This window comes from Glycine soja, chromosome 18 (assembly GCF_004193775.1).
Source record: "Glycine soja cultivar W05 chromosome 18, ASM419377v2, whole genome shotgun sequence".
In the NCBI taxonomy this organism is placed as follows: domain Eukaryota; kingdom Viridiplantae; phylum Streptophyta; class Magnoliopsida; order Fabales; family Fabaceae; genus Glycine; species Glycine soja.
The window spans coordinates 18,750,726-18,756,251 of record NC_041019.1 but is presented as its reverse complement, the minus strand read 5'-3'; the positions used below and the strand labels follow the sequence as shown (position 1 = coordinate 18,756,251).

At 40.6% G+C, this 5,526-nt stretch overlaps 1 non-coding gene across 1 annotated transcript; it reads left to right on the top strand.

Annotated features, from left to right (window-relative positions):
* The first annotated feature begins 5,119 nt into the window (after window positions 1–5,119).
* LOC114397775 lies at window positions 5,120–5,226 on the top strand. The gene has a single exon (XR_003663400.1). It is a non-coding gene; the product is annotated as a small nucleolar RNA R71 (small nucleolar RNA).
* Window positions 5,227–5,526: the final 300 nt, after the last annotated feature.

The window sequence follows — 5,526 nt, the reverse complement described above, 5'->3', positions numbered from 1 at the left end:
TACAAGCCAAGTCTAGGGTGATGCCTCATGGGCTATACACACCCTTACCCATCCCATCTGCACCTTGGGTAGACATTAGTATGGACTTTGTCCTTGGGCTTCCTAGAACCCAAAGAGGTGTAGACTCTATCTTTGTGGTGGTGGATAGGTTTAGCAAGATGGCACACTTTATACCATGCCACAAGGTGGATGATGCTTCCCACATCTCAAAACTCTTTTTCAAGGAAGTTGTGAGACTCCATGGTTTGCCTAGGACCATTGTGTCAGATAGAGATGCTAAGTTCCTTAGCCACTTCTGGAAAACCTTATGGGCTAAGTTAGGAACTAAACTTCTTTTCTCTACCACTTGTCATCCACAAACTGATGGGCAAACAGAGGTAGTGAATAGGTCTTTATCCACCCTTTTAAGGGCTCTTCTGAAAGGCAACCATAAGTCTTGGGATGAGTATCTTCCTCATGTAGAATTTGCCTACAACAGGGGGGTTCATAGAACCACCAAGCAGTCCCCTTTTGAGGTTGTCTATGGGTTCAATCCCCTAACACCGTTAGACCTCATTCCCCTCCCACTGGACACTTCTTTTATACATAAAGAAGGGGAATCTAGGTCAGAATTTGTAAAGAAGATGCATGAGAGGGTTAAGAACCAAATAGAGAACCAAACAAAGGTGTATTCAACTAAAGGCAATAGAGGAAGAAAAGAGCTAGTTCTTAATGAGGGTGACTGGGTTTGGCTCCATCTTAGGAAGGATAGATTCCCTACTAAAAGGAAATCCAAGCTTAGCCCTAGAGGGGATGGACCTTTTCAGGTTTTGGAGAGGATCAATAACAATGCCTATAGGTTGGACCTCCCAGAAGAGTATGGAGTCAGCACCACTTTTAACATTTCTGATTTAACTCCTTTTGCAGGTGGAGCTGATATTGAGGAGGAGGAACTAACAGATTTGAGGTCAAATCCTCTTCAAGGGGAAGGGGATGATGCAATCCTCCCTAGGAAGGGACCAATCACTAGAACCATGAGCAAGAGGCTCCAAGAAGATTGGGCTAGAGCTGCTGAAGAAGGCCCTAGGGTTCTCATGAACCTTAGGGTAGATTTCTGAGCCCATGGGCCAAGGTTGGGTCCAATTATCTTTGTACATATTAGACTAGGATGTCGTTATATTTGGTCCTTGTATATAGGGCTCCATATTGTAGGTAGGGTACCCTAGAAATATAGGATTTTTCAGCCCTTGTATTTTTTGGCACCTAGACTAGTTTTTGTATTAGGGGTAGTTTTGTAATTTCACATGCACTAAGTGGATATTTGATGTGTGTGGCTGGAAATAAATTTAATTGAATTGGTAGAAGCCCAATCCAATTAAATTTTAGAGGGGGAGGTGAGCATTTGCTTACTACACCCCATTGCCACATCATATAGTCACACTTTGTGCATGTCCTTCATGCTTTTCATGCCTCATGACACCTAAGCACACTTAGTGGAGAATCTTGGAATTGATCTTGGATTAGTGGGCTGAACCATAACTAAAATTCACTAATCATAATTAGTGAAATTTTGGCTCCAAAGTTTGGCTCCACAAATTCAATTTCAAATTCAAGTGAAATTTGAATTTCCCTCCAATTTTGTGTGACACTTAGGCTATAAATAGAGGTCATGTGTGTGTATTTTTTTCAACTTTGATCATTTGAATATTAACTTCAGATTTCAGAGCTCCTTTTGAGCACAAAATTTCGTGCTCTTCTCTCCCTCTCCCTTCATTCATCTCCTTCTTCCTCCAAGCTCTTATCCATGGCCTCCTATGGTGGTGAGCTTCTTCTAGACTCATCTTCTCCTTGAAGTGGCGTCTCCTCTCTCTCTTCCTTCTCCATTCCGCTGCCATTTATCTTCCAAGAAGCAAAGGAATCCATTGATGAAGAAGATCCTAGGCCTACAAGCTCCAATGGAGCTTGCATCAAAAAGCATATGTATCAAATAAGTCATAAGACATCATAACATAAAACAAATCATTTGTCTAAGTCACTAACATCTAGAAGTCCTAATTCTCTTCTAATGGTGTAGAAAGAATCTTTGGGTAGTGGTTTTGTGAAGATGTCTGCGAGTTGGTTTTTTGTATCTACAAATTCTAGAACACAGTCACTTTTTTCCTAAGACTAAGTGTTAATTGACTATCAACACTTACCAAGATGAATTTTTATTATCATAGAAGGTTTTAACATATCAAAATAATTTTATTTGAAATAAAATATAATAATTTTGAAAAGCATAAAAATATTTTGAGCAATCAATCAAGTAATTCAAACATATCAAACAAGAATCACACAAGGATTGAAAGATATAGATCACAAGCATCATCAAACATTCAAATTTTTTAAAGGTAATTTAAAACTTGGAAAGTTTAAAGAAAAAAATCAATCATTTTAAAAGCAATCCCAAACCAATAAAAACATGTTAGTCTTCATGTTAACAATTTAATCCAAAATTAATGAACTGAACCACTTAATTGAGTAATTGGATAAGATAATACCTTTTTCATGATTAGAATGTTTGATCTTCATCATTGGAATGAAATGGAAATCAGATTGTCATTTTGATTTTAGTCCCTTTGAGTGATGTCCTCTTCACTCTCGTAGTCTTTTGTTAGAAGGTTTATTTCCTCCTTTTCAAATCCTTCGGATGAATCGTTGTCATCCCAAGCGATGTAAGCCTTCTTGGTCCTTCTTTCTTCATGGCTTTTCTTCTCATTATTTTTTGGCCATGATTCATTTGTGGGGCAGTGTGCCTTTATGTGACCGGGTCGATTACACTTATAGCATTTAAGTGTTGGGGAACCTTCTTGAGATCTCTTCCCATTGTCGAAGTTATGGCGTCTCTCCACTCTTCTATTTTTGACGAATTTATGAAACTTCTTCACAAAGAGTGAGAAGTCCTCTTCATCATCAGATTCTTATTCTTCTTCTTCTTCTTGCATTGAGGAGGAGGCTTTGAGTGCTATGCTTCTTTTCCTTTTTTCGGTCTCTCCATTTTGGTTGAGACGTTGAAGTTCCATTTCATGTTCCTGCAGTTTACCAAAAAGAGTGGCAAGAGACATAGAAGAAAGATCTTTACCAGGGGCATTGCATTGGCCGAAAGGCATCCTCCTACAGGCAAAAGTGCCGAAGGGGCAGGTGAATGTGGTCTTTTCCCTATCCTCAGGAGCAATAGTGATTTGCATATAACCAAAAAAACCATCAAGGAAACAGTAGTGCGATTTACCTGCCAGGCGTTCAAGCATCTGGTCAATGAATGGCAGTGGAAAATGGTCCTTTTTGGTAAGCTAGTTCAGCCTCCTATAGTCGATGCATACTCTCCAACTGTTCTGCACCCGAGTAGGAATCAACTCCTCCTTCTCATTTTTTATCACGGTGAGGCCGATTTTCTTTGGAACTACCTGGACGGGACTCACCCATTGGCTGTCGGAGATAGGATAAATGATTCCAGCTTGCAAAAGCTTGGTTACCTCCTTCTTCACTACATCAAGAATCACTGGGTTGAGTCTTCTCTGTGGTTGTCTTACTGGTTTAGCCCCATCTTCTAAATTTATTCGATGCATACATGTGGATGGGCTAATACCAGGAATGTCCACCAGGGTCCAGCCTATAGCCTTCTTATGCTTCTTGAGAACTGATAACAGCTTCTCCTCTTGCTCATCAACAAGGGAGGCAGATATAATTACTGGAAAACTTTTGCTATCATCCAAGTAAGCATATTTTAAATTTGATGGCAGAGGCTTCAATTCGGGTGTGGATGGCTGGATAGTGGTAGAAAGAGATGGTTTCTTAGCCTGTACCTCATAAAGAAAGTCAGAGGTATGTGTACTTCTTGGATCTTTACATTTTTCAGGGATTTGGGGAACAGATTTACCAATCAATGCGGAGACATTTCTGCCCATACTAATTCTTTCACTTCCTTTAAGCTTCCGCTTATTAGTGCACAGCTCCTTCAAGAATTTAGCATATCTTGGAATTTGCTTTATTGCATTCAGCAGAGGTATGTTTACCTCTACTTTCCTAAATGTTTCCAAGATCTCCCTCTCTGCCTCTTCCATTTTTTTGTTGGAACTTCTCTTTAGATTCACCTGCATAGAAATTGTTAGGTAACTTACTTTTTAAATTTTTGTCATCATCTTTTTCTGGAGTAGAGTGAGTTTGGGCAGGTTCATTGGCGGATGAGGAAGATGCTACTGGTTGAGGTCCTTGACACTTCTTTCCTGACCTCAATGTAATGACACTCACATTTTTGGGATTCTGGACAGATTGAGAAGGTAATCTATCAGAATTCTGGGACTGTTGTTGATTTAACTGTGTAGCCAACTGTCCCATCTGATTAGTTAAGTTTTGAAGGGAGGCTCTGGTCTCTTGCTGAAACTACATGTTTTGCATAGTCATTTACCTCACAAGTTCTTCAAGGGAAGGTTGTGGAGGGGCCTCAACTGTTTGTTGTTTCTGGGGCTGTTGCTATTGTTGTTGTTGCTGGATTGGTGGAGGAACGTATGGTCTGCTTGGGCCAGCAACATTTTGAAAATAAGGTTGTTGTTGTTGTTGCTGTTGTGAAGGATTTGACCATCTAAGGTTGGGATGATTCCTCCATCCGGGATTGTACCTGTTGCTGGAGAGGTCATAGTTATTCTGTTGTGGCTGATTTTGCTGTTGAGGTTGAGGAGGTCTGCTGTATATGTTTGCAGCATAAGCTTCAGGCTATTCAATTGCTTCTTATTGTTGCACAGAAGAGCAAAGGTCTGTGTGGTGGTCGGCAGAGGAGCATAAACCACAGAGTCTGGCGACAGGTGCAAATTTTTTATTCATGGCCAGTTGGATTACCAGGTTAACCAAGGCATCTAGTTTACCTTCAAGCTTCTTAGTCTCACCTGATGAAGATGAATTCGTGGCTACTTCATGCACTCCTCTAATGACAATAGCATCATTTCTGGCACTAAATTGTTGGGAGTTGGAAGCCATCTTCTCAATTAAATTTCTAGCTTCAGCAGGGGTCATGTCTCCAAGGGCTCCACCACTGGCAGCATCTATCATACTTCTCTCCATGTTGTTGAGTCCTTCATAAAAATATTGGAGGAGAAGCTGCTCTGAAATCTGGTGGTGATGGCAACTAGCACATAATTTTTTAAATCTCTCCCAGTATTCATATAGGCTCTCTCCACTGAGTTGTCTAATGCCTGAAATATCTTTTCTGATGGTCGTGGTCCTGGAAGCAGGGAAAATTTTTTCTAAGAATACTCTCTTGAGATCATCCCAGCTCGTGATGGACCTTGGAGCAAGGTAATATAGCCAGTCCTTTGCCACTCCCTCTAAAGAATGAGGAAAGGCCTTCAGAAATATGTGATCCTCCTGGGCATCTGGAGGTTTCATGGTGGAGCAGACAATATGGAATTCTTTCAGATGCTTGTGTGGGTCTTCACTTGCAAGGCCATGGAACTTTGGAAGCAAATGGATCAGTCCAGTTTTAAGAACATATGGGACATCCTCATTAGGGTATTG